Source organism: Vombatus ursinus, unplaced genomic scaffold, assembly GCF_900497805.2.
Source record: "Vombatus ursinus unplaced genomic scaffold, bare-nosed wombat genome assembly UNPS02010284.1, whole genome shotgun sequence".
Classification (NCBI taxonomy): Eukaryota; Metazoa; Chordata; class Mammalia; order Diprotodontia; family Vombatidae; genus Vombatus; species Vombatus ursinus.
Window position 1 is genome coordinate 9,734,145 of NW_020950062.1, and position 18,888 is coordinate 9,753,032.

The window sequence follows — 18,888 nt, forward strand, 5'->3', positions numbered from 1 at the left end:
GAGTTCTATGAAGAGAACTGTGCATAGGGAAACAGTTGGTAGTTTTTCTATTCAAACATAAACACAGACCAACACCTCCTAGCCCAACTGGAAGACATAACTATTCTGTGAAGAGAGATTTATGTGTCCAGTAAGAACTCCTAGGTTAGCCTTTTCGTAATCATTTAAAATATAATTTCACTGGAAATATTTTCATTTGTATTTTTCTTTAGACTTTCCAAAGAAGTCACTTCACCTACTTCTGCTTTGGAACCAGAAAGTGCTCAACCCAGCGTTTTGAGGTTTTGCTTGCTCAATAAAGAAGCATTGATTAAGCACTTGTTATATGCTGTGCATTGTGTTGAATGCTGGAAATATAAATCCTAAAATGAGACAATATCTGACCCCAAGGAACTTTCCAATTCATGCAAAACACCAGGTGGTTTTGGCTAAAGACATTGTATAGATCTGGATTGCTTTTTAGCATTATCTTTAACATTCTTTGCTTTTTAAATTGTTACAAATTCTCTTCCACACTCCCACCTATCCTCCATCCACCGAGAAAGCAAACAATATGACATCAATTACACATGTCAAATCATGCAAAACATATTTCCATATTAGCCATATCACCAAAAAAAAAAAAAAGACCAACAACAACAACAAAAATAAAGTGAGAAAGTTATACTCCAATTTTCACTCAGAGTTCATCAGTTAATTTCCTGGAGGTGGAATTTCTTGGATCATTGTATTGATCAGAGTAGCCAAGTCTTTCACTGTTGATCTTCATTACAACATTGATGTTACTGTACATAGTGATCTCTCAGTTCTTCTCATTTCACTTTGGATATAGGTATTTTATGTTCGTGTATTTTACTGAAACCACTTCCCTCATCATTTCTTATAACAAAGTAGTACTCCAACAAATCACATGGCACAACTTGTTCAACCATTCCCTCATTGATGAACATTTCCTCAATTTCCAATTCTTTGTCACAGCAAAAAGAGCTGCTATAAATATTTTTGTACATATAGTCCTTTTCCTTTTCCTTTGATATCTTTGGGGAATAGGCCTAGTAGTGGTATTTCTGGATCAAAGGCTATGTATGACCAATTTTATAGTCCTTTGGGTGTAGTTCCAAATTGTTCTCCAGAATGATTGTCCTAGTTCATAATTCCACCAACAGTTTACTAGTATTTTCCTTCAATCCCTCCAACATTTGACATTTCTTATAGGTGTGAGGTGGTATCCTAGAATTGTTTTAGTTTGTATTTCTGTAATCATTAGTGATTGAGAGCATTTTTTCATATAATTATAAATAGCTTTGATTTCTTCTTCTGAAGGCTGCCTGTTTATATCCTTTGGCCATTTATTAATTGGGGAATAGGTCTTTTTTTTTTTTTTGTAAATTTTACTCAGTTCCTTATATAGTTGAGAAATGAGGCCTTTATTAGAGAAACTTCTTATTTTTTTTGTTTGATATTACTTCATTGTCTATGGCACTTCTAGCAAAATGTAGTTTGCCTGATAATCTCTTTTTATTGGGACGATTTTTCTTTTGCTTTAAAGATCATGATTGTTATCCCCTGCTTTTCTTACTTTGGCTGAAGCATAATAGATTTTGCTTTAGCCCTTTATTTGAACTCTGTGTATCTTTCTTTTTCAAATGTGTCTTTTATAAGCAACATATTGTTGGATTCTGGTTTCTAACTCATTTTGCTTTCCCCTTCCATTTTATGGGTGAGCTCATTCTAATCACATTCACAGTTATGATTGCTTTGTATTTCCCTACATCCTATTTTCTTTTGTTTATCCTTCTCTCTTTCTTTTTATCCTTTCTCTCCTCAAAGTTCTGTTTTGTGACCATTGCTTCCCTTAATCCACCTTTTGTTATCCTTCCCCTCCTATTTCCCTATAAGATTTTTATACCCAATTGAGTGTCTCTGTGTGTAGATTTATAGATAGATATGTATTCTTTCCTCTTTGAATAAAGTCCAATAAGAGAGGTTCAAGCATTGCTCCTTCTCCATTTCCCCCTCAACTGTAAAAGCTCTTTCGTGCATTTCTCTTTTATGTGAGAAAAATTTCCTCATTCTGCTTCTTCCTTTCCTCTTTACCCAATGCATCCCTCGCTTTCATTTTTTTTGAGAACCTAACACAATCAAGTCACACATGCCTTCTGTCTATGTAGACACCTAATAATAATAAAGTTTTAAGGAATTACAAGTATCATCTTCCCATATAGGAATGTAAACAGTTTAAATATATTTGGTCCCTTATGATTTCTCTTTCATGTTTACCTTTTTATGCTTCTCTTGAGTCTTATGTTTGAATGTCAAATTTTCCATTCAACTCTGGTTTTTTGATCAGAAATGTTTGAATGTACTATATTTCATTAAATGTCCATTTTTTTTCACCTGAATTATTTATACTCAGTTTTTCTGGATAAATTATTCTTGGTTGTAATCTTAGCTTTTTTTTCCTTCTGAATATCATATTCCAGGCCCTCACTCCTTTAATGTGGAAGTCGCTAAATCTTGTGTGATCCTGACTGTGACTTCATGATTTTAGAGTTGGTTTTTTTTTCTTTTTCTTTAAAGTATTATATCTTTGACCTGAGAGCTTTGGAATTTGACTATAAGATTCCTGGGAATTTTCATTTTGAGATCTCTTTCAGGAGATGATTGGTGGGTTCTTCTAATTTCTATTTTATCTTTTGAATTTAAGCTATCAGGGCAGTTTTCCTGGATAATTTCTTGAGATATGATGTCTAAGCTTTTTCTTTGATCATGAGTTTCACATAGTCTTATAAATTATATTTTTTCAATGTATTTACCAGGTCATTTTTTGGGGGGATGGGATATTTTATATTTTCTTTTTTTCCCATTCTTTTGACTTTGCTTTATTGTTTCTTGTCATTTCATGAAGTCAGTAGGTTTCAGTTGTGCAATTCTAATTTTTTTTTTGTGAGGCAATTGGGATTAAGTGACTTGCCCAGAGTCACACAGCTAGTGAGTGTTATGTGTCTGAGGTTGGATTTGAACTCAGGTCCTCCTGACTTCAGGGCCGGTGCTCTATCCACTATGCCACCTAGCTGCTTCTACAATTCTAATTTTCAAGGAATTATTTTCTTCAATAAATTTTTGTGCCTCCTTTTCTTTTTGGCCTATTCTGCTTTCAAAGGAGTTCTTCCATGAATTTTTGTGCTTCATTCAGCCAATTCTTTTTAAGGCATTATTTTCTTCTGTATTTTTTTTGCCTCTTTTGTCAAGCAATTAATTCTCTTTTCATAATTTTCTTGCATCACTCTCTTCCCCCCCCCCCCCAATTTTTCCTCTATTGCTCTTATTTCTTTCTTTAACTCTTCCAGGAATTCTTGTTGGGCTTGAGTCCAATTAGCAATTAGCATTTTTTTTTGTGAGGCTTTGATTGTAGCTATTTCCACATTGTTATCATACCAAATTCCCTGCCATAGTAGTAGCTTTTCTTGGTCAAGTTATTTTTTTTCTTGTTTGCCTATTTTTCAAACCCCTTTCTTGACTTTGAACTTAATGTTAAATTTGTGCTATGCTCACCTAAGTTTGGGGAGTCACTACCAAGCTTTAGAGTTTTTCTTGCTGATGTTTTCAGTGCTAGTATTTGGGGTCTGCAAGTTTTTTGGTACTTTCAAGGTTGTGTGACGTAGAGAGAGATAGTCACTGCTTTCCTTGTCTGTACTCTTGTCTTTACTTGGAAAGGACCCCTGCTTTCCTTTAACCACAATCTGTATCTCTGCTCTTTGGAACTATGATCATGTTCTTTGCTCTCCTTTACCCACAAGCACAAGTGCTGCTTTTAATCCTAGAACTATGATCAGGTTCCCTGTTCCCCTGCAGCTGCAAGCTATAGCACTCCTTTCTGCCTTGGAATTGTGAACAGTGCCCCTGCTCCCTTACTAGTCCAAGCTCCCATACAAATGATCACAAGTGCCACTTTCTGCCCTGGAATTGTGACCCAAAACTGCTGATGAGTAATAGAGTTTCCAGTCAGTGCCAGCAAAGAGTCCCCTATGGTCTCTTTCTGCCCATTGGTCCTTACTCTCTCTGGGCGGAAAGCTCCTGAGGTTGCCACTGCTACTGCTGCTTGCAAAGTCTGTCACTGATGCTGCAGCTCTGTGCATGTACTATGAACATTCCTACACCTATGTCACAGTCCTCTCCTACCAACCTCTTAACTTGTCTTGGGCTGGAACAATGTCTCACCCTGATCTTTGCTGCTTTAAAATATGATTGAGGTTTTATTTTAAAGCTGTTTGGTGGGAATGTTGTGAGAGTTTAGCTGGAATGCTGACTGTTTTCTGCCATCTTGGCTCTGCCACTTGATTTTGGGCATTATTGATCTATGACACATTTGTAAACTTATACATTTCCCTTGTTTCTTGATTGAACTTATATCTTAAGTCTCTTCATCGAAGATCCTAAATCCAGAAAATATTAGAACTAGAATGGCATTTGAGAGATCAAAGGTTCTACTTCTTGTCTTCAGATTGCCAATGTTCATGGTGATGTGGTCCTGGTGATGATACTAATCATGAAAGTTCATGTTTACTCAGTAGTTTTTTGAACTGGACCTGACATTTCATTGTTATAGGGAGCTAACTCCTAACAAGAAACTTCCTCTACCAATAGAGATCAGCAGCTGCTCCAAAGCTTTTAGTCTTAGAATTGCTTGAGGAACAACCCCCCCCCCCCAACCCTAGCATTGGTATTGTGAATGGGTATTTGTCAGAGGAAGGACTTGAATCCATATTTTCTTAATATAGAGGCCAATTCTGTCATTGCTGCCTCTCCTATAGAACTTTATAATTTATTGCTTGTGTTTTGTGAAACCTTCCTGGACATTTTTTTTTTATTCCGTGACTTTTAGGGAGTAGAATGGGACAAGCAAAATTGTTATTGAACGCATTATGGTCTGAGGTCTGTCTTAGTTCTTGCTGAACTGCAGAATTTCAAAGGTAGAAGAAAGCACAGGACCCAACTGGCTCATACCTGAACAAGAATCCCATCTGCAATTGTAACTAAATCAGTGAATAAACATTTATTAAGCATGTGTTATGTGATGGGCAGTGTGCTAAGTTCTGGGGATGGAAAGAAAAGCAAAAGCCCTCAAGGAACTCACAATCTATTAGGGGAAGACTACACATAAAAAGTAGTGGAAAAGTCAACGTTGAGGTGGACAAAGTCCTGTAGCCAGGGGAAGAATGAGGATGTCTTTGTCCTGGATCCTCTCCTTAAATACAGGGAGGTCTATTAAAGGAGGTCTGCAATGTCTACCTCCTAGTCTCTTCAATCAGAAGGGATGGGCCCAAGGGTCAAGGGATATTAAGTATGTGTGAGTTTCAGAGTTGTTATGATCTTTCAGGAAGTTGAGTTCTGACCAGTGCTTATACCATATTAATTCTTTGTCCCATACTGGTCAGTTGCTTTGATGTCAGCCAAATGTTACTTATTCATACCCAACTTTGATCATTGCTCTAGCCTGCCTGTATAACCTAATTCTGTCTCCAGTCCTATCTGAATATATGAGACCTGGAAATATGAGAAATAATAATAATAACAACAAAAACAACAAAATACTTTTTCTGATAACTGCCCTAGCTACATTCTCCTCTCCAGTCAGGGATGGGAAACCTGTGTCCTTGAGACCATATGTGGCCTTCTAGGTTCTTGGGTGCGACTTTTGACTGAGTCCAAGTTTTACAGAACAAATCCTTTTATTAAGATGATTTGTTCTGTGAAGTTTGGATTCATTCAAAGGGCAACACTTGAGGACCTGGAGGGCTACACGTAGCCCCAAGGTCTCAGGTTTCCCACTCTTGGATCTTTAACTGTCTCATTCATTTTTTCATTTAATCTTATATTGTTCTGCATTAATTGATTATTTTATGGGTTCATGTCATGTCACTCTAGGCAGTTGGTAAGAAAGCTCTTGAAAGGCAAGGATCATGACATTCTCTCTCTCTCTCTCTCTCTCTCTCTCTCTCTCTCTCTCTCCTGCCTCATCTACTTAGTAGGTCTTGATAAGGACTTGTTTAATAAAATGGATTCATGAATGGGATGGTTTGGGAATGTAAAAACCCACTGACAATGACATCTATTGGAGTCTTAGTATTTTAATTTTCCTACCCCAAAGACTCACCATAGCTTCTAATACAATATATTATCTATTACTATAAAATGAGTAAAAATAGGTTCTTTTATCATCTTTTCCAATATGTGAATTTATCATTTGCTTCAATTATGTACAAGATAGCTAACTCTTAGGAAAAGATACATCTGAAAGGAATTCTTTATATGTGTTTTATGATATTGGCATACTGCCAGAATTTAAATTAAATTTCTCCATTGGGCAAGGTAGTGACAAATATAAGAACTTTTGGCATTGCACTATCGTGTGATCAAAATTACTTTGGAAAAATGAGAATTCTTTTTATATAAACAACTAAGAATTAATAATTAAAATTAATTATCTCACCATAGTGACATTCCTCCCAAAAAATGATCATATGTGAATTAGAGCTATCTACTCCAATGTGTCTTCACCATTTCCAAAGACCTATGAGTTTATTGGTTCAGGTGTTTTCCTTCTAATGCAGATTTCAATTTTTATTTAGATGGTCTCTTGGAATTTCTTTTGCCAAAAAAAATTAATTGTCTGGTGGCCAACTTTCTAATAATTAACTAGAAGAAAACACTTTAAATATTCATTTTATCCAAGTTGAGCATATCCAAGTTTTTACAGTAATGCTTACTTACTCTCAGAGAATGAAAAATTTTCCCAATATTGAAGTTTAAATTTTGAATTATATGATTTAAATTCCAACATTTTTTCCCAAAAAAATGAAAATGGGAACACACTGGAAGACACACACACACACACACATATAACTATAAGTGTGTATATGTGTGTATACACATATATCTCAAATAATTAGAGAATAGTTAAATAAATTAGTTATGTTTATGAGCATGTTATACTACCATAAAAATTGACAAACATGATGTGAGGAATATGAAAATACACATTTGAGTTAATGCAGTGTCAAGCTAGTGGAACCAGAACTTTATATACTTATAAGAACTGCACAAAAAGAAGAGAAAATAGATAAAAGATGAAGGAAAATGGGTCAAATGTGGTGAAATATTGATCAGGACTAGAATGGGAACTACCACAAAAGTTTTCTGTTTGCCTTTTTGTTCTTGGTTCTTTCACTTGGTTTTGCCTTATTAAAGGCTAAACATTTAGAGCAAGGTTTTATTTATCCCTTGTTTTCTTTGCACATTGGACAGTAACAACTGCTATGATTTTATTTATTTCTCATGAGATCTATAATCTCATTGATCTAAGGGCTTATATTCCTATACCAATGCAGAGCTGTACCTTCTTATAACTAGAGAGTTGCCTGGGGCACTGAGAGGTTGCACATGGTTAAATAGACAGTTCCTGTTAGAGGAGCAAGTTGTATCCAGGTCTTTCTTATTCTGAGTTCAGCTCTCTATTCATTGAAGAATACTATTTCTAATTATGTGCTTATATATGTTTTTAAATGCAAATCTTTCTAAAGGGTGCACATTCATCAAAGAGACTAAAGACTAAGATCTGGGCCTGTGGTTTTACTGATATAGGGAATTTCTGCATGAGAATACTTCCTCTCCCAATGCAGGTTGGCACCTTGTCTGCAACTTATTAATAAGAGAGTTGCCTTCAACACTGAGAGGTTCAATTGCTTGCCCAGGGTCATGAAACCAGTATGTGTTAGAAGCTGGATTTGAACCCTGATCTTCCTAACTTCAAAACCAACCCTCAATTCACTATGTTATGTTGCCTCAGTATACTTAATAGCTGAGTGACTTTACTGTGAGCATTGTACATTAACTGGCAGTAATTCTAGATCCAGATAACATAGAACTGTGTTGAATGGATGCTGACCTCAGGAAATAACTTTAATCTTGTATTACTTTAAAAGTCTCTAATGTATTGCTTTGAATACTTACTCTGTTACTTACCACCTTTATAAGACTAGGCAAGTTTTTTCACTTTTCAGCATTTAGGTAACCTCATTGGGTAGACTTGGGGTGTCAGATTACGTGGTTTCTAGGGAATTTCTTATCTTCAAATACTATGATCCTTTGAAAATATTGCCTGTAATCTTTATATCATTAAAACAATAGATTATAGGCATTATCTAGTCAGATTATAAACCTTCCTTTTTTTATGGGAGGGGGTTGGGAGGGCAGGCTGTCAGAGTCAGTATGGTAGAATAGAGGACTAGCCTTGGCATCAGAATGATCTGTATCCAAGCCCTGCTTTTTAACACATTTGAGTTGATAATTCACTTAACTTCCCGGTACCCCCAGGCAACTCTAACAGACTATATATGATACAGCTAAGGTGACTGATATACGTTGATGGTTTTCCCCAACAGAAAGTTCTCTATACCAATGATATCACAGATCAGAACAAAAAAAATATTCTAGGTTCTAATAGCAGAGTCTTCCTCACTGCTTCAAGAATTTGTGTGACAGGGTTTGGTGAGCATTTACTTTGGGTTTCACAATTCTTCATCATTGGGACAAGGGGACAAGGTTCTTCTGTAGAAATGACCCTAGACTGCAGTTTTGTCCAGACTCTCTTAATTGGCTAATTTAATACAAGTTGAAGAACAGACAACATTAAAAAATTGCATCATTTAATGTTATAATACGATTGAAAGTTCTGCATAATGGATCCAGTTTCTCATGAAATCTCTTGATCAAATTTCCCATGAAATTTATGTTGAAACTTGATCAAGTTTCTCATGAAATCTTGGTTGTGAAATTGATCACATGCCTGGCATAGAGGCATTTTATACTAGTGATGAAGGACTTCAATTATCTCAACATCTAATGTAGTGTTCTCTCTCTCTCTCTGTCTCTCTCTCTCTCTCTCCCTCACTTCTCCCTCTATTTCTCTGTCTCTGTCTCAAAAGCAGAACAGTTAATATTTTATTGCCTTGCCTTAATGGTTATTTCATTCTTTCATTTGTGGAGGAACCTGTGAGAGAAAGTTACTATGTGCTTGATTCTCACCAATAAAGAATAACTAGGTGCTGTGAGTGGAGATAGTGGGAAGCTTGGGGGTGACTATTTTGTCTTAGAATTTATAATACGGAAGGATAAGAAAACTGATTAAAGCCTATGATGCACTTTAGATTTGGCAATAGTGGCTCTTAAAGATTTCAGTGAAAGGCAGTGATCTAAAATACTATAGGGAAAGTCATTCCAGCAAAAGATAGGATACTCTATGGAAGGAAATCCTGAAGGGAAAGAATGAAAATGAGAAAAGGAGTTGTCTAAAGAAATTGACATGGATACATGGGGATTTATTAATCAAATCAGAGTATAAAAAGTGTACCCATAAGTTGGAAGGATGGATAGGTAAATAGAGGATGGAAGACCTAAGGACAATCTGATATAATAGCTATGAACTTCAGCTAAAGAACAAAGAAGTGACTGAGAAGAAAATGACTTTTTAATTCACAAGAATTCAGAGTGATTCTCTTATTTTTCTTTGTCTTTGAGGGTTTTCTATGCTGGCAGATTGTCTTGATTTCTACTTTCACCAGTGTTTCTAATCTAAATGGAGAAGAAACACTTCCTTTTTTCTTTTTTTTCATTTTTTTCCCATTTTCTATATCCTTTCATTGAAACATAGACTATGGCTTTAGACTATGGGTTTAGAAGAGTCTTTAGACATGAGCTTGGCCATCCCTTTCCCTTCCCCACTTTATAAATAAAGAAACTGAGGCTCAAGTTATGTAAAGAATTAGCTTTTTCACTCCTACATTATTTGGGGCTCTTTCTCCTTTTCTTGTAATTCTGGTATTGGGAATTCCTCTGAGGAAAAAAAAATTAAATATTTGCTTACAGTTCCAGTGTCATCCCAAATGTTCAAAATGCCTGGACATATTATTCTATATTACAGTATCTTGAAAGTGTCTACAATAAATTGTCTTTTTAAATAATAATTAGAAATCCCATTAGACTGTGAACTCCTTGAAAGCAGGGTTTGTTTGCCTTTTTTAGTGTCCTTAGTGCTTAGCACAGTGCGGGACACATTGTAGGCACTTAATAAATGGTAGTTGACTGAGTGACTACTACAGTTATAAAACAAACTCAATTGTGAAAAGTATAAAGAAACTGTGGGAGAACTTTGACTTTCACTTTGTGTGTGCATGTTGTTTAGTAAAATTAATTCCTTTAGAGTACACCTCCAAATAAAAATAGACATTTTTGGTTATAATATTGTTTTTATCATTTGAATGTATAGAATATTTACTTCAGTGTAATTGCAGTGTTAGATCTACCTCTAGCTGTGGCTTTTACTCTCAAGGCATTTTTAAAAAATAATGTCATTTGGGTCATTTCACTCAAATAAATATTTCTGGTTTCTTTGGTTTGACTTAGAATAATAGGGAGGGGCAGAGAATGTAGCACCAGTGATGCCATGGGGCTTTAATTGTGGGCCTCTGTAAACGCACTTTGGAGACCCAGCCTACGTGGTTGTTAGTGAATCAAGATGATGAATATGAGCATTTATTCTGCTGGGCCAAATTCATGTCAGGAGGTTCACAGCCTGCTGAAGATGAATATTATTCAAGAAAATAAATCCTAGCAAGTATTTGAGAGATTTTTTTTTATTGTGTTTGTACATTTTAGAGAATTCCAAAGTAGCTACAATATAGTCAGTACCCTAGGGAACAAATTTTTTAAAAGGCAGGATTTTGGTAAGATAATAGTGATCTTATAATCTATATATAGTACCTTAAGGTTAGAAAGAGCTTTACATATGTTATCTCATTTGACCTTAATGATAATCCTGGGAAGTAAGTGCTATTACAGTCTTTATTTTACAAATGGGGAAATTGAGGGTCAGAGAGGACATGGGACTTCTAGATAACACAACAAGTAAGTGAGAAAGAATTTAGATTTGGGTCATTTGAACTCCAAGGCTAGCAGCAATCTATTCACAATGCCAAATTGCCTCTCTAAAATCATATATTTCTAGGAGAGGTGTGTGTGTACATATAAATATGTGTGTATGTATGCATGTGTGTTTATATATATATATACATATACATATATATAATAGAAAGCGTATCAAAAGAATGTGAAGCAAAAAGTGAGATATAAAGAAAGCATAGTAGATTATGATTTGAAGGAATTCAGAGGAAGAATTAGAAATAATTGTTTTTTTTTTTTAAAAAGCTAATTGGTGAAATTTGTAGTCATAAGAGCACCAATCATGTGTCATCTAGAGACAGAAAAGAAAATCACATCAGATACTCCTGTACTTAGGGTCTAGAAGACAGCCTTCAGGTTCTAATTCATTAGTTCTTCAGGTTCTAATTTTTATTTTTGCTAATATTTTGGATCCTGATAGCAGTTTGTGCAATAGTTCTGAAAATAGCAGGATTTAGTTCAGAGAATACCTGTACTGTGGGTTATAGCTGCTTTCTTTTAGTCTAGTAATACAAATGGAAAGTAATAGGACTGATTTTGTTGTTGTTCAGTTATGTCCAACTCTTTTTTTGGCAGAGACATTGTAGTGGTTTGTCATTTCCTTTTCCAGTTCATTTTAAGATGAGGAACTGAGGCAAACAGGGTTAAGTGGCTTGCCTAGGGTCACACAGCTAGTTAAGTGTCTGAGATAGGATTTCACCTCAGGTCCTTCTGACTCCAGGGCAGGTACTCTATCTACTGGGCCACCTACCTGCCCATAATAGGAATAATTTAAAGAAGGAAATCATTAAAAAAGATATAACTGAAAATTTGGACAGGTGGCCATAGACAAGTCCTCCAAGAAACTCTCTAAGGCTATAAGTTGCAAAGAAGGTAGCAAACTGCATTGTTAGAGGGAGTTCCTCATCAGGAATGTAATCACAAGTTCAGTTAAAAAAATGTGTCCATGTAAACATGTTTTTCTGTCTCTGTCTGTCTATCTCTTTCTGTGTTTCTCTCTCTGTCTATCTGTCTCTGTTTCTCTCCTCTCCAGCTAGCTAGCTCTAATATGTATACACAAGTTATAAAATTAGATATGTAAATGTTTCCTAGTTATTTAGATTTTATTAGGTTCTATTACACATTCATATATAAATAAAATGGAATTAGATCAATTTTATGTATATGATGTATAGATTCTTAGCTATATTAGATCTACAGATACTATTAGATATATAGATCTATCTATCGTCTACCTAATTCTATGTTTTCCCTTTATACATGAATATATGTAATAGAACCTTCTATTTCAAATTTCTCAAGGTGGGGAATGATCTGTATATATGGACATTTCTTTGTTTCTATGTGTTGCTCTGATCTCATCTCCTTCCTTGACCTTACACTACTTTTAACTCCTAATTCAAGTTCCATTTTGACCTGCTCTTCTCATTCTCTTTTTCTTTCCAATCTTGAGTAAGAATTTTTTTTTAATTCAATATTTTATCAAAGAGTGTCCTAAGGGAATAAAGGAAGGGAATAAACACTTATATATTGCCTACTATGTGGCAGGCATAAGCTCTTTAGGCATTGTGCTAAGGCAGTTAAAGATTAAAATTTGCTTGTCCAGCTGCTGAAATTTGGTGGCCACAGCAGCATTACAAAGCAAAGTTTGATTTGTACCCTTTAAAAAAGCGACGATGAATAAATACATAAGAGGGTCAAATGGGGAGAAGCATATTAAAGTTCTACTATATGCATAAATATAGAACTAAGTGGTTTCTTCTTCTATTTGTCAAACTGTCCAGATATATGAGCCAGTGTGTTTCTAACCTGGCCAGTCATACCACACCACAAGAGCAGCAACTTTAGACTAAATCTACACAAGGCAACTGTTTCCAAACTTTGGTCCCAGACATTGGTTTCCTATGCTTTGTTGTCTGAGAAGATCAAATTAGAGGAGAAGCAAATGTCAGAAATACCAAGAAGAGTGGGAAAATGATTCATTGAGAATCAGACAGCATAATTTTGTCCATAAAACTATCCTCAGATAGTAGGTTCAGAAAACTGAAAATGAATGGACCTGTTAGTGGTAAATCTAATTCAGTGAAATCATGTATCTCTCTTATCTCCCTTTATGTAACAATATCTCACTATTTTAGAATCTGTGAGTTTAGCCATGTTAGTGCTTTTTTTTTTTTTAAGAGGAGAAACCAAACTCTGCTTTATGCTGCTGCCGTGGCCATTGAATCTCAGCAATTGGGCAAGCAAATCTCAATGTTTCTGTGTCTTACTAGAGTGTTTAATGAACTGTAATAAGCCGTAGAAGGCCATAGAGCAAACTTAATTAATTATCTAATTAATTTTTTAATTACAGAAGAATTTTGCTAGTCATCAGATGTGCCAAATTTGATTAAAATGTGTCTTTGCAAGATATTGTGAAACAAGTAACTATATGCAAAATACTAAATATTTAAGTTCAAACAAAGATATGACTTAGCACCAGAGATTTTGAGTTGGGAGAGATTGTTGATGCCATCTAGTCTAATCCTTCTGTTTTACACATGAGGAAACTGAGTTTCAGAAAGGTCATATGATTTGCCCAACATTGTACAAATAGGGACAAGGGTAAGATTTGAACCCTTGTACTCTGACTCTAGACACAGTGTTTTTTTTCCATTAGACATTATGTTGCTTCTAAGTTGAAGATAGAAACAATAATGGGAATAAAATCAAGGGTGGAGCTTCTTTAGACATGTGGCTGACTACATGAGAATGGACGTCACATGAGTGTCTTTTGCCAATGTGTTTGTCATTGGATAAATTCATGGTAAGTCTACTCTTATGATTTGGATAGCCAAGTATGCATAGCTCTGTAGGATTTTGCCCTGGCATAACATGGTATCTTCTGTAAAAATTCCAGTAGAAATAGGATCATTGTCCATGACTTCTAAAGATTCTGGTTTAGGACACATTTGTTAAGATATAAAACCATTGTTAGTTATCTGTATAGTCAAGATAATCTTGTGCCCCATCATAACCTGAAATTTTATTTCTGAAGGACAAAAAAATGACATTTCTTGAGTTAAAACTTTCTATTCACCAACCAAAAGATAAAGGATATGTATGTATAATGTTCAATCTTCAAAGTGTTATTTTATGTCATTATGGGGGAGGGGGGGTGAATCATTATAGGAGAAAGAAAATACCACTTTAAAAAAAGTTAAACTGATGAGAACTTCTCTTGCCTGAGTTAAAAGAATTAGCTATTTCTGACACATACTAGCTGTGTCACTATGGGCAAGTCTGGTAATGTCTTTGTGTCCAAGTAACTCTCTAAAACAGTGGTCTACAAAATGGGATGAAGACTGCTTGAAGGATTGGGCCTCAGCCTTGCCAAAAAAGGGCTATGGTGTGACTAGGAATAGATGTATGCCCAACCAATCAGGGGGTGGGAAGGTAGATTCCATACCCATTTCCCTGTGATAGCTAATTGTGGAGCTTGTTTCCAGTATAACTCACCTACTTTTACCCCCAAATTCTATCCTATTCTATCTCCTCCCTCCATGCTGCAAGTTTCTATCCTCCACACTTATGCACCAGTTTTTGCCCTTCAAGTAGAGTTATACATCAGTCATCATTTAACTGGTACCTGGGCAAACATTGCTGCAACTGATCAAGTATCAGTCATCAAATACCCTTCCCCCGTCAATCTCCCACAGCAATTCTTTGTTATAACAGGTGCCACTGCAGTGATTGGTAAGAGCCCCAACTTCCCAATTTTCATTCTGGGTGGAACAGAGTGAATTTCTAAGGATGAGTGGATATTAATGTGTTGCGATATTTATTGCAGATCTTACACCTCAAACCCACATCTCTTTCAAATTTCTCTCATTCTGTGAAAGAGAAGGACATTCCTTACAGTCTCCATGTTTGCAAATTTTGGCATGATCTTTGGCTCCTCCCTCTCCCAATCACTCCTGTCTCCTTACTCCTCTCCTCCCTCTCTCATTTACCCCACCTATCTAAAAACCTGGTATTTTACCATCACAATATCTCTTCCATATCTGTCCCCTTCCCTTCCCCTCCCCATTCATATAGCTGCCATCCTTGTTCAGATTCCCATTCACAATTGCCTGAATTTTAGAAATATTCTACTATTTTGCACCTTCTGTTCCTTCCTCTAGTTGCTACCTATTTCAATCCACAGAGCAGTCAAAGTGATTAAAAAAAAAAAACTCCTGTCACTGACCATGTCAGTGGCTTCCTAGTGATTGTAGTATTTAATCTTTATTTTATCATTTTAAAATTTCTGCTTTTATAAGTTGTATAGTATCTATATTTAATAGTACAATAGTACATTCATAACTATAAACAAATATATACATATTGGGTGTATATGCTCATTAAAAAAACAAACTTATAAGAATATTCCATGTAATAGTTGCTCTTAGATAATATGTTATATATGAAATGCTGATCTGTATCAGGGAGGGGATTTCCACACTTTCCACACTTTCCACACTGGAAGTTACCTACATTGATGAAATTATAGGTCTTGACCACATTGTGTTTTTTATTGTTGTTGAGTAATTTTTTACTATGTCTCCATTTGGAGTTTTCTTGGTAAAGATACTGGAGTGGTTTACCATTTCGTTCTCAAGTTCATTTTACAGATGAGGAAATTAAGGCAAACAAGGTTAAGTGATTTGCCCAGAGTCATGCAGATGACTGAGGCCAGATTTGAACTTATGAAGATGAGTCTTCCTGACTCTAGGCCAGTGCTTTATCCACTGTGCTACTACCTAGATGCCCCTACATTGTATTTATACAAGCCAATTATATATATATATAATTTAGAGATATTCAGCACTTCCTTTCATATATATATATGCTTTATAAGAAGAAATAATAAAGGATACTGGACATTTTAAAACTTTCATGCTAATGTAGTGCTACCAACCAACTTCTACCAGGTATTCTATGTGACACTGTCATTTAACCTCTCTGGTCCTCAGTTTACTCATCTGTAAAATGGAAGGATTAGACTAAATCACTTCTAAGCTTCCTTCCAGATCTAAATCTGTGATCCTATGAACTTGTGATTCTTTATTATACATCAAAGCATATACATTAATAACTGAATAATTGTAATAATACATTTACATAGTACTTTGGGGTTTGAAAAGGGCTTTACTTACATTATCTCATTCGATCTACATAATAACCCTATTATAGTCTTCATTCTAAGTTTCAGAGATGGTCATTAAAAGGTTAAATGACTTGCATAGGGTCACACAGCTAGTGTTAGATGTAGGATATGAACCATGTCTCGCTGACGTCAAATTTGGCATTATATGTACTTACTATGCCACCTCTCAATATAAATGATGGTATTTCTCTGGAAATTTATTAATTTATTTGAATTTTATATGCTGGCAAATAACCAATTCTGTCATTTTCATATCACTGATGTATTGATTATGCTGACTTATCTTTTAAATAGTCATTTAGGTATGTCTTTTTTCTCACCTCTTCTTAATTAGAATGTTAGTTCCTTGTAAAAAGAGATTATTTTATTCCATATATTTGTATCACCATGCCTATTACAGTGCTTGACACACACAGGTGATTAGTAAATGCATGTTGATTGACTTTCCTTATGCACTCATAAGAGCTCCTTTCTAAAAAAGAAGTCATATTTGAACCATCACTCAAACCAACCCTACTCAGATGTCTCCATGTCTTTTAAGCTGCTTCCTAGAATAACACAGAAATCTGCACATGGTGGTTTGTGAGTTAGTTCCCAGTTTCATGAGGAAGAACGGTTGCTTGTGATGGTGCAAATTTACTTCCGTTCAGTTTGACAATTATATTTATAGTTTGTTGGTAGTGCAAGTTTTCAATCTTCCTTCAAAACAGTATCTGCCATTAAGTCCACATGAGAAATTTGGTAACCTTAACAAAACCCCAAATCATCAAATGTACCTTCTCTATGTAGCCTAGAAATTCTGCTGTTACTTTTAAGATGTCTTATCTTTTTGTTGTATATCTGTTTATATACTATATAATTTATATAAATTCAGATTCACCACTTAGTGTGTAGTGAATAATTAACTGATAGGATTTCTTCTGGGAGAGCTAAGAACTGTTAAATAGTAGTTATTTTAGCACACTGAGTGATCATTTTAGATTTTTCCACAGTAAAATAACAGATTGAGGGAACAGGCAATGCAACATCATTACATAAAAATAAAGTACCTTTAGTACACAAAGCTGTTTTTAGGCAAATGCTGGGAAGAAAACCAAAGGCATCCCTATGAAGCCTAGCATTGGGGCTATTTTTGTCCTGATTGGTAAACTAATTTATATACAAATAAAATGTCACTTCAGATCACCACTGTCAGGATAAACTGATGCATTTTAGAGTTTTCCATGAGGCAATCTTGGAGACTTCTTTTTGGATCTTGGCCTCTTTGACCAGGGTCTAGTTAAGAACCTTTTTGGCTTAAGTAAGTTAGGGGGTGGAATTAAGTTTGGAAAATGCAAATGGAAAACTCAGATTGATTTGTTTGGAATAAAAATTGGCTTGTACATTATTTCCATAATTTTTCCTTGTTAAAAAAGGAATAGAAATGTCTTTGGGGAAATTAGTTGTAAATTCAATCTTATCAATCAGCAGAGAGGTATAGTGGAAAAGTCACTTGACTTGCAATTAGAAAAACGGGGTTGGGAGTAGCTAGATGGTGCAGTGGATAGAGTGCTGGCCCTGGAGTCAGGAGGACCTGAGTTCAAATCCAGCCTCAGACACATGATACTCACTAGCTGTGCAACCTGGGCAAGTCACTTGATTGCCTCACAAAAAAAAAAAAAAAAACTGGGTTAAAGTCCCACCAGTCTTGTAGTCTATATGATTGTGAGCAAGTCAATTAACTTCTCCAAATTTCATTTTCCTTATGTGTAAAATGCAGTGGTCAATTAATACATTACCCATTTTACAAGGTTTTTGTGGAAAAGTAGATTTTAAATGTATTTAAACATGCTACATAAACATGGGGGCAGCTGGGTGGTATAGTGGTTGGAGTGTAGGGCCTGGAGACAGGATGACTCATCTTCCTAAGTTCAAATCTGACCTAGCTGTGTGACCCTGGGCAAGTCACTTAACCCTGTTTGTCTCAGTTTCCTCCTCTGTAAAATGAGCTGGAAACAGAAATGGGAAACCACTCCAGTATCTTTGCAAAAAAAAAATCCAAACCAAACCCCAAAAAATGGGATCACAAAGAATTAGACATAACTGAAAAATGACTGAATGATAACATATAAACATGATCTATTATTGCTTACAGAAATAGTATTAATACTTATACTGACAAGTGATCACCAAGACAGTGTGCTGAATTTGATGATATTTCTTATTCTATTAAATTAATTGTTAGCCTATTAAGATGAATATTTTATAATTTAAATCTTTTTAGTTTAAGTCTTTATGAACTGTATAGAATTTTGAATAGTGGAGGGAGATTTGGCTTGAAGTTCAGAAAGACTTGGCTTTTAGCCTACCTTTAACACATTTAACATAACATAACATAACACTGACCTTATGACCCTAGGAAAATCACTTCTACTCTCTCAGACTATAAGTTGCAGAATAATTGCCACATTGACACTTTGCATTGGTAGAGAATGTTTCCTCCAAGGGAGTTCCTTTAAATTCACATGTCTAGACATATATTCAGAATATATACCTCTATACAGTCCTGCCTACTTACCTGCATATATGCATGTACACTGAGACAGAGACAGAGAGACAGAGAGCAAGAGAGAAGGAGGAAACACACACACATACAGAGAGAGAGAGAGAGAGAGAGAGAGAGAGAGAGAGAGAGAGAGAGA

At 35.4% G+C, this 18,888-nt stretch overlaps 1 protein-coding gene across 5 annotated transcripts in view; it reads left to right on the plus strand.

Moving 5' to 3' along the window:
* The window catches only part of TRPS1 (transcriptional repressor GATA binding 1), a 297,247-nt gene that overhangs the window by 29,567 nt on the left and 248,792 nt on the right, over positions 1–18,888 (plus strand). The window contains exon 1 of one of the 5 annotated variants that reach the window (XM_027854080.1): positions 13,741–13,825. The exons of the other annotated variants lie outside the window; for them this stretch is intronic. The gene's annotated coding sequence lies outside the window, so the exon portion shown is untranslated. Of the gene's footprint in view, positions 1–13,740; positions 13,826–18,888 lie in introns of those variants that run through there. 5 annotated transcript variants of the gene reach the window in all.